Source organism: Lipotes vexillifer, unplaced genomic scaffold (genome assembly GCF_000442215.2).
Source record: "Lipotes vexillifer unplaced genomic scaffold, Lipotes_vexillifer_v1.1 scaffold822, whole genome shotgun sequence".
Lineage (NCBI taxonomy): Eukaryota > Metazoa > Chordata > Mammalia > Artiodactyla > Lipotidae > Lipotes > Lipotes vexillifer.
In genome coordinates, this window is record NW_006770496.1 from 3,074,864 (window position 1) to 3,086,335 (window position 11,472).

The window sequence follows — 11,472 nt, forward strand, 5'->3', positions numbered from 1 at the left end:
CCCGCGTCTCCTGCATCGGCAGGCGGACCCTCAAGCACTGCGCCACCAGGGAAGCCCTCCTCTTATTTTAATCCATAATTTTTCCTGTTGGTATTTGAGATGATCTCTGTAAACCTTCCTGTAGATTTTCCTTTTGTCTGAGGAATCATTTTAGGTGCCAAGCTGCGCAACATGGTAAGGGCCACTTCGATTCTTCATGGTAGGGGATTTCTGCTTCTAATCCAGCTAAATGTTGGCTGTTCTGTCTGAAGAGCAGAATCTTACTGGACACCATTTCTCAGAGCTTTAATCATGGTATTACTCAGTGAATTGAGGCCATATCCTGTTTCTTCAAACAACTAAGTAACTAATGGCAAGAAACTGAGCTGGGGAAGCAGAGAGTAAAAGGTCAATTTGGATAAAATTTCCTACTGTGATTTTTCTTTAGAACTCCTTTCCACCTAACTAACAAACACTGATAATATGTAATGATGTTCTTTATTGGCAGTGAGAAATTCTGCCAAGAATCCTTGTGCTGCCAGTTGTCTACAAAGAATGAAGTAATAACCACAACTTAATTGATGATGCATGTTTAAAGCATGTTAAGAGTATTCCCTCTGCCTTACTTCCTTATATTTGGTCTATAACTAACACAGAATTTCTGTGGTTTTCATTATTTGCATATGCCAACATAGTAGAATAGATTTCTAATGTGCATCATTTCTTGACAAGGAAATGTATTAATTTAGCTTCTTGGGTAATTTTGATATTGCCTTAATGATTTTCTATCCATTCAAAAGATATACTAGACTTTTAGTTGTTGTTTCCTTTTTTTGAGATGTAATTAACATTTTGTAAGTTTAAGATATACAGTTTATCAATACATTATTATATTGCAATATGATTATCTGCTGATTAACACCATAGTGTTATTTAACACCTCTATCAAGTCACATAATTATTATTTCATTCTTGTGGTGAGAACGTTTAAGATCTAGTTTCTTAGCAACTTTGAATTATATGTTACAGTATTGACTATAATAACTATGCTGTGCATTAGAACTCCAGAACTTATTCGTCTTCTAGTTGCAAGTTTGTATACTTTGTCCAACATCTCTCTAATTCCCCCACCCCCAAGCCCCATCACCATTCTACTCTCTGTTTTTACAAGTTTGGCTTTTTTAGATTCCACATACAAGTGATATAATAAAGTATTTGTCTTTGTCTGACTTATCTCACTTAGCATAATGCCTTCAAGGTCCATCTGTGTTGTCACAAATGGCAGGATTTATATATATATGTAGCACATCATCTTTATCCATTCATCTGTTGACAGACACTTAGGTTGTTTCCATACCTTGGCTATTGTGCATAATGCTGCAGTAAACATAGATGTGTAGATAGCTCTTCAATATTCTGTTTTCATTTCCTTTGGAATATGTACCCAGAAGTGGGATTGCTGAATCATATAGTAGTGGTATTTTAAATTTTTTTAGAAACCTCCATAGTGTTTTTCATAGTGGTTCCACCAATTTATTTACATTCCCACTAACAGTGCACAAGGGTTCCCTTTCCTCTACATCCTCACCAACATTTGTTTTCTTTTGTCTTCTTGATGATAACCTTTCTAATAGGTATGGAGGGATATCTTACTGTGGATTTGATTTTATTTCCCTGATGATTAGTGATATTGGGTGTCTTTTCATGTACCTGTTGGCCATTTGGATGTATTCTTTTGAAAAATATTTATTGTTCCTCTACCCATTTTTTAATCATTTTTTTTGTTATTGAGTTGTATGAGTTCTTTATACATTTTGGATATTAATATTTCACCAAACATGATCTGCAAATATTTTCTCCCATTCCATAGGTTGCCTTTTCATTTTGTTGATTGTTTCCTATGTTGTGCAGAAGCTTTTTATCAATAGTTTGATGTAGTCTCACTTGTTGATTTTTGCTTCTGTTGCTTGTGCTTTTGGTGTTACAATCCAAAAAATCATTGCCAAGATGAGGGTCAAGGAGCTTATTCCCTAAGTTTTCTTCTAGGGGTTTTATGGCATCAGGTCTTATAAGTCTTTAATCCATTTTAAGTTAATTTTTGTGAGTGGTGTAAGATAGAAGTCCAATTTCATGTAAATATCCAGTTTTCCTGACACCATTTATTGAAGACATTATTTTTCCCCCTAAGTATTCTTGGCTTCCTTGTCAAATATTAATTGACAGTATATGCATGGGTTTACTTATGGTCACTCAACCTGTTCCATTGCTGTGTATATTAGTCTTTATTCCTGTACCATACTGTTTTGATTACTGTAGTTGATAGAGTAATGGGGGTTCCTTATATGTTACAGTCCTTTTGTTTTTTTTTGCTGCTTTTAGGATTCTCTCTGTCTTTGACTTTTGAGTTTCATTATAGTGTGTCTTAGGGAAGGTATTTTTCAGTTACAGTAATGGGGTGATTTATTAGCTTTGTGAACTTGCATGTCAAAATCTCTTCATAGGTTTGGAAGTTCTCAGCTATTATTTCTTTAAATAAACTTTCTGTCCTTTCTCCCTCTCTTTTCATAGAACTCCAGTGATTCTCTTATTTGATCATTTGATATTTTCATATAAATCACATAGATTTTCTTCACTCTTTTTCATTCCTTTTTCTTCTTTCTCCTCTGACAGCATATTTCAAAGTTCCTATCTAACTCACTGTTCTGTCTTCTGTTTGGTCTGTTCTGATGTTGATACTCTATTGCAGTTTTCATTTCATTCATTGAATTCTTCAGTTCCAGAATTTGTTTTGTTCTTTTAATCATTTTTATCTCTTTGTTAATCTTCTCATGTTGTTCATGTATTGTTATCCTGATTTCATTGAATTGTATTTCTGTATTTTCTTGTATCTCATCGAGTTTCCACAAAACAGCTATTCTGAATTCTTTATCATGTAAATCGTAGAATTCTGTTAGAGTTTGGTTACTGGAGGACTATTGAGATTTTTTGGTAATATTTCATGTTATTCTTATTCATGTTTCCTTGATTCTTCATGTTCCTTGAAGTTTTGTGTTGCAGTTTTTGCATTTCACGTTGCCTTCAGGTGGGATATATTATTCATTCATCCTGCTTATATCTGGGGTTTTCTCTGACCTTATATGGATACACCTGCTTCATGCTTCTTGCTCCCTCTGTGGCAGAATTATTAAGCTTGTATGTCTTTTCTAGACAGGCCCACAGACCCTGGCCTCTTCTTCACATGAGCTCCTTATCTACTAGAACTCATTCTTACTGCCACACTAAGGAACATGAAAAAGGAGCCAGCTGCAGAGTCGGGAGAGGTGTGAGTTTAAGGCTCAGGAGGTGTCAAGAGTGCCTGCAGGCCAAGTGGAGGGATCCTTGGGTGGTTTTCTCAGCAGATGGTAGGCAGGTTTCCTGCCAGAGTCCTGAGCACAACCAGAAGGAACTGCATCCTTTTAATGCCCTCTGATATTCTTATTTGCCTCTTTCTCAATCTCCTACCTGCCCCAGTCAAGGAGGTCGCACCGCAGAGCTCTGAGTGCTGTGGGAAAGAAATTGTTTTTTCCAGCAATGTCCTGCATAGCTGGGGATGCCAGGCACACACTCATCATTCTCCCTTTCCCCCATGGGAGAGGTTGCCACTGGCTAGTTCAGGCTCTCACTGTGCCACCTTGGGGATAGGGTAGTGTTGGCAAAGTTCCTCTTACTCTCTCTAGTGCATCCAAACTCATATATATTTTTGCTCCAATGAAGTGCTTGAGCCTCTCCTCAGGAAGACTGGATTCTACAGGGCTCTCTTGTCTGTGGGTGTCTGCCCAAGTCAGCAGTATCCAGATTTTCTTCAACCATAGCTGAGAAGAGCTGGGATTAGTTCACTGGTTCCTGCTTATTCCACAGCCTGTGCTGAGGTCTGTCTGCCTATTACCAGATACATAGGTGGGCAAGACTCCTTCCGGGACCCTTGGCGTATGGTGCTGGATCCCACAACTTCCACAGAGGCACTTTTGTTCATGGGTAGATGCCAAATTTTAGTTGTTAAAAGGCGGAGGCAGAAAAGCGGGACACCTTATGCTGCCATGATGCTGACGTAACTTCCAGCTTTTAGTTTTCTGAATTAACGTATAAAGTTTTGTTTGCTTCTGTTTTTTTTTTTTTTAATACTAACGTGAAGATAATTCAATGTTATTTTTCTGGGAGTGTTCTAAGCCTTTTATTCTTTTTTTTTTTTTTTTTTTTGGCGGTACGCGGGCCTCTCACTGCTGTGGCCTCTCCCGTTGCGGAGCACAGTAAGCCTTTTATTCTTGATTATATTTTTCATAGATTAAAGTTAAGATTAGTTCATGTCTCTTGCACATATTGTCTGAGAAATGGGGCTGAAGGACTCAAGGACTGGCTATATTTTAAAGGAAAAAAGTTACAAGCAACAGTTGTAGAAACCTAGAATATTTGGAGTGAGAAGACCTTAAAGCATTATCATTCTTAAGAAACTGAGAAATTGTGACTTACTTATTCAGTAACTGGATTTTATTTTATAATATGCTCTATTTTCTTATATTTTATTAGAGAATTCCCATTCATATAGGAGAGATTTTTATGACCAAGGACAGTAAAAGGGGTAGTTGCAGAAAGGAGGTTATAAAATCAGAAGTGATAGAGATGCAGATTATTTCCAGAAGAGATAGTATCAATATATCTATACAAAACTGGTTGTCAATTTCATATTCTTTCTTTATATAACTGATTCTTTGCTTGGGATATGTATAAAGCCATATCTCTTTTAATATTTAAATTAATGTGACTCCATGACCTCATCCTGCATATAAGATGATTATTTTCTTCCCACACTGGAGTTTCTCTTCCAATGGTAAGCCCATCGGCTATTTATTTGGGCCAAATATCAGGACTAGATGTTTTTGCCTCACTGTTGAAGCCAGAAATGAGACTACTTGTATCTGGAGGATTCAGAAATCTGGGTACACAGTCAAAGCCACCACACTGCTGTTTAGCAAAACTTACCCCTTCTGCATGGAATTTGACCCTCAGTTAACCTTCTAGCTCTCTTCCCTTAGAAACCTGCTAGTGTTGTGTGACCATGATGTTACTAGGCACGTTGCTTGGTGATTGCCTAATTGCATCCGAGAGGAAGAAATTGTAAGTGAGCTAAGTTCTTCCTGAGGGGGATGCCTTGACTTTGGGCTTCCTGAAGTGAAGTGACTCTCTTAAGTGTCATTTCCCTTGCAGAAGTTTCCATGGGTTATGGATCTTCTAAGCCAGAGTGGCTTCTGCATTTATGTGATGTGCATCTTCTTTCTTTGCTCCTGAGCTGTCACCTGGGGTGAGGCTACCATGAAGACTTCTTTGAGAGCTCCCACTGAAGAGAAATATCTGAATCTGTCCTGGTGACAAGTCCTGTTTCCTGTCCTACAGCTTTCTGAATGAACCAGAGGCCAAGTGTGCGCTTAAAACCCCCTGGTTTGCCCTGACGTCAAGAACTCAAATTCACCTTCTTGAAGATAGAAAACTCCTAACAGCCATAGATGCCAAGTGCTTCACACTAAAATTGGCCTGGACTCTGTGCTTTTACTTATGAGTGGCACCATTTTCTTTCTTGTAAATGTCTCATAGCACGCCTGCAGTGCTGAGATAGCTGAGTTGAGTCATAAGGAATTTCAGCATCAGCTAAATGCTGTTTGTAGAACTAGGCTTCTCCTAAAAAAAGACTGCAGTTCTGGTGTACAGTTCTTGTGAGTGAGCTCACAAGTTCAGAATTCTATCATCCACACAATATGTTTCTCAAGTTCCTTGGGGTTCTGTCTTGCCAAATTAGGATTATATTAGTTTTATGGAGATGTTCAAGTATTGGTGAGTCTCAGAAAGGTTTTCCACCAGGAGACTCATAGCTGCTTATGAAACTTTTTTTCCAGTATCTTTGTCTTTACTGAATATCAAATTTCACACACCAAGGGGCTGAGAAAGGGCAGTTTTTTGGCAAGTCAAATAAACCTTTTGTTCAAGAAGAGTCTTTGATCTACAAAACTAAAAGGTCACCAAAATGGTTTTCTCCAAGGGGAGTTGATGTTTCTTCTTCTGGATGTAGAAGCAGCTACTCTTATATAAATGTCAGCTTCTCTCTCTGAAAGCTTTGTCTGACCTTTTTGCATCTTGTTGTTAAACTCAGTCTACAGGTTGATTTCTTTCTATTAGTTTGACAATGTTTATTGTGGCCACAGTGGTTAAAATATAGTTTATTCTAGATGTGTAAACTAACAGGGAATCAAGAATTAGCTTACAGAAGGGATTTATAGTTTCATTCCTTATACACAGTTTTATTTAAATTTTTTTTTTTTCTTTTGCGGTACACGGGCCTTTCACTGCTGCAGCCTCTCCCGCTGCGGAGCACAGGCTCCGGACGCGCAGGCTCCGCGGCCCTGGCCCCCCGGCCCCGGGCCCAGCCACTCCATGGCACGTGGGATCCTCCCGGACCGGGGCACGAACCCGTGTCCCCTGCATTGGCAGGCAGACTCTCAAACACTGCGCCACCAGGGAAGCCCTAAAATTTATTTTAAATGCCTGTACTCCTTTCTGATTTCAGGAACAAAATTGGTCCAAGCATTTGAACAGATTAAAAACTCTTTATTGTTTCATGGAAACAAATTTTGCCCTATCCTCAGAACTACTTATCTTGAGAAGTACGATGAAAGGAGGCAAGAATAGAAGTCAGTTTTCTACATTTTCTCAACAGAATGTTGACTCTGCTGCTTGTATCTCAATTAAAGGTCTTCGTTTTCAACCAGCAGTTCAAATAGCAACAGTCCAGCTATTAAGCATAATTTTCTCCTGTGAAGTTTTGTTTTTTGTTTTTTAGCCAAAGTGTAAATATGATGTTAAAGTAGGGGGGTCTAGATCTGCATATCCTAATAGTATTGGTCTATGGGAGGAGGGAAAGGGAGACTAACATATACCAGACTTCAGTATTATAGTTTATTTAATCCTCAAGGAGTCCAGGCACATAGGTATTATTAATTTACGATTACAGATGAAGACACTGAGGCTCAGAAATTAAGTTAAAATCAAGTCGGCCTACTTCAGAGCACCAACACTTTCCAATTTATTTTTGCTGCATCTCTAGGGTCTTTCAGCTCTTTTCTGTTGAAGGCCACACACTTGGCTGTGTTGTCTTATTTCCTTACTAAAATGCCTTCAGTTTTCATGAAGCATTAATAAAAGAAATATACATTTAAAGAATACTTCTATACCTTTTGTAAAACCATAATTAATTGAGTCTACTGTATTACCTAATTGCTTTTCTACATAAGAATCTGTATGATACATTTTTCATAATTAGTGTCAAGATTTTCTTCACAAAGTAAATTTATGAACTTGTAACAACTGTGGTTATTTTATTAAATGAGCTGGACACACTTTCTCACAGTCTCTCTTAAAACCTATATTTTAGACTTGTCCCCATCCCCAAATTTATATACATACTGTATTCCTTTCCTTTTCAGTTTGACAATAAGTGTGATTGCAGTAAATAAAAACTTTTAAGATCTTTAAAATATTGTGTCTTCTGATCAAAGAACATGATATATATCTACTTATTTAGTTCTTAATTTCTATAAATAATGTTAATACAGATTTTTAGAGATCTTACAGATCTTTCATTAGATTTGTTCCCAGGTATTTTCTATTTTTGTTGCATTTTAAAAGATTGACTATATTTGTTAGATATGGGGTTCTACGTATGTTAAGCAAAGTTTGTTCATTGTATTATTCTAATCTTTTAGATTTCTACTGTTTTTGTTTGCTTTCAGTTACTAGAGGAGGAATGTGTTAAAGTCTTCCATTATAACTGATTTGTCTGTATGTACTTTTAGCTGTGTAAATTCTTGCTTTAAACTATTTTCTTTTTTTTGCGATACGCGGGCCTCTCACTGTTGTGGCCTCTCCCGTTGCGCAGCACAGGCTCCGGACGCGCAGGCTTAGCGGCCATGGCTCATGGGCCCAGCCGCTCCGCGGCATATGGGATCTTCCCAGACCGGGGCACGAACCCGTGTCCCCTGCATCAGCAGGCGGACTCTCAACCACTGCGCCACCAGGGAAGCCCGGGAAGCCCCTTGCTTTAAACATTTTGATGCAATATCATCATGTGCACAGTTGTTATATAGTCCTTTTATTTTTATGTAATGAGCCTTAAAATTTTTTAAAGTGTATTTGTGTGTATGTGTGTGGTAAGAACACTGAACATGAGATACACCCTCTTAATAGATTTTTAAGTGTACAGTATAGGTATTGTTATCTATAGACACATGTTGTATAATAGATCTCTAGAAGTTATTGATCTTGAATAACTGAAATCTTACGTGTGTTGATTAGCAACTTCCCATTTCCTCTTCCCCTCAGCCCTTGGCAGTCACTATTCTACTCTTTATTTCTGTGAGTTTGACTATTCTAAATACCTCTGATAAATGGAACCATGCAGTATTTGTCCTTCTGTGACTGGCTTAATTTACTCAGCATAATATTCTCATCCATATTGTTGCATGTTATAAGATTTCCTTCTCTTTTAAGGCTGATCCTATTCTGTTGTATGTGTATAACACATTTTAAAATCCATTCGACCGTTGATTGTCATTTAGGCTATTTCCATATCTCGGATATTGTTAGTAGGGCTGCAGTGCACATGAGAGTGCTAATATCTCTTCAAGATCCTGTTTTCAATTCCTTTGGATAAATACTTAGAAGTGGAAATGCTGGATCATATGCTATTTCTATTTTTAATTTTTGAGGAACCTCCATACTGTTTTCCTTAGCAGCTGCATAATTTTGTATTCCCATTAACAATGTGAAAGGATTCCCTTTTTTTCACATCCTCACTAATACTTGTCATTTGTTTTTTGAAAATAGCCATCCTAACAGGTGTGAGATTATATATCATTATGGTTTTGATTTGCGTTTCACTGATGATTAATGATATTGAGTGTTTTTTCATATATCTGTTGGCCATTTGTATATCTTCTTAGGATAAATAGCTGTTCAATTCTTTGCCCATTTTTTAATTGTTATTAGTTTTTTGCTAGAGTAATATGAGTTCGTTATATATTTTGGATATAACCCCTTATCGGATATATAGGGTATTTTCTCCCATTCCATAGGTCGCTGTTTACCCTTTCAGTGTTTCCTTTGCTATGCAGAAGATTTTTACTTTGATGTAATCTCACTTGTCTTATATCTGATAAGAGATTAATATCATCAAAATAAGAGATAACAAATGTTGGTGAGGATGTGGAGGAAAGGGAACCCTTGTGCACTGTTGTTGGGAATGAAATTGGTGCAGCCACTATCGAAAACAGTATGGAGGCTCCTAAAAAAATTTAAAATTGAACTACCATGTGATCTAGTAATCCCACTTCTGGGTATATATCCAAAGGAAATGAAAACAGAATATTGAAGAGATTATCTGTGCTTCTATGTTTATTGCAGCATTATTCATAATAGCCAAGGTATGGAAATAGGTTAAGTGTCTGTCAACAGATGAATGGATAAAGAAGATGCGCTACATATGTATACAATGGAGTATTATTACTCAGCCATGAGAAAAAGGAAATCCTGCCATAGGACATAGATGGGCCTTGAGGGCATTATGCTAAGTGACATAAGTCAGACAGACAAATACTGTATTATATCATGGGATATAATATTAGTATCACATATTAGTATTTAGTTTGGAATCTGAAAAAAACAAACTTATAGAAACAGAGAGTTGAATGGTGGCTACCAGGGCCTGGGGAGTGTGGGAAGTAGGAAGATATTGGACAAAGGGTACAAACTTGCAACTAGAAGATGAATAAGTTCTGGTGATCTATCACATAGCATAATGATTGTAGTTAAGGTTATTGTTTTATATACTTGAACATTGGTAAGAAAGTAGATCTTAAATGTTCTCACCACAAAAATGAAATGAGAATTTCGTGACGTGATGAAGGTGTTAGCTAACACTGCAGTGGTAATAATACTGTAATATATGTGTATCAAATCAACAGGTTGTATACCTTAAACTTACACAATGTTTTAAGTCGAGTATATCTCAATAAAGCTGAAAAAAAAATTACAGAGGGATCCTTGGTAGAGACTCTAAGCTTAATAAAAGGGACAAATTTCTTAAAAGGGACAAATTTCTTAACTTTACTGGTAAAGTTCTGATTATCCATTAGCTGGAATTTTAGTTGGAACCACTTTGTGCCTTCCCCATCAATTTTGGGGGAGGAGATAGGAAGTAAGGTATTTACGCTGGGAGAAGAAAAAATGACAGGAAGTTTGAGAGTAAGATATTAGCACCAAACTCCCAAATTCTGGGTAGTTGATCTATAGAATATACTTATAACAATTTATGCATTCTTTGACTCTGAGATTCTACGACCTTGCCTGAGCTTACTTTATGAGGCACTTGATAATGTGTTGAAATGAAGTTTGCAGAGATAGTTGTGTCCTTACCTTTTTTCCACACCACCAGCAAATAAGTTTCTTTAGGGTGGAGATAGCATTGGCCCTCTAGTATCCATTGAATGGATTTGAATTTATAGCATCGTTTCTAAGAAAACTATACTTTAAGCTCCAAGCAATTAAGTTATAAGCAAAGTTCTGGGAAACTATATTCAGGTAAATTGGTTATTACTTGAAATTATTACCATCTTCAACTGGCACCTCTTGAAATAAAAATCTCTTTGGAATTCTTGAATGAATTATCCATTGTTGTTTTACTTATACAACAAATTCATAATCTGGTTACCACTAAATGTTAAATTGCATGAGACTTTTCAAAGGCCCAAAGAAAAGAATTCCTGGGCCCAGTCATAATTATTATTGTGAATGCACTCCTCTAAAATAAATGTTAATACTGTAATTCACAGTAGAGCTGTGCAATTTTTAATGAAATAAAGTACAACCAAAATAAAATGTCATATAGTTAGAATCATAGGTTGTGTCACATTTTCAGACTGACTTCTTTCACTTAGCCATATGTATTTTAGGTTCCTCCATGTCTTTTCATGACTTGATAGCTCATTTCTTTTTATTGATGAATAATATTCCATTGTCTGGATGTACCACAGTTTGTTTTTCCATTCAACTCTTGAAGGACATCATGGCTGCTTCCAGTCTTTGGTGATTCCCTAAACATTCATGTGAAGGTTTTGAGTGGGCATAAGATTTCAGCTCAATTGGGTAGTACCCAGGAGTGTGATTGTTGGATTGTATGTTAAGACTATGTTCAGTTTTGCAAGAAATTGCCAATTTTGTCAGTTTTTTGGATTTCAGCCATTCTATTAAGTGTGTAGCAGTATCTCCTTGTTCTAATTTACAGTTCCTAATGTAGTATTGGGTTTAGCATCTTTACATGTGCTTATTTGCCCTCTGTAGATCTTCTTTGGGTAGGTTATTTGTTCACATCTTTTGACCTTTTTTTTTTTTTTTTTTTTTTTTTTTTTTTTTTTT

The 11,472-nt window shown here is 36.8% G+C and overlaps 1 protein-coding gene across 2 annotated transcripts in view; it reads left to right on the plus strand.

The window, feature by feature from the left end:
- Positions 1-11,472, plus strand: part of DPY19L2 (dpy-19 like 2) — an 89,293-nt gene that overhangs the window by 30,890 nt on the left and 46,931 nt on the right. The window lies entirely within an intron of this gene.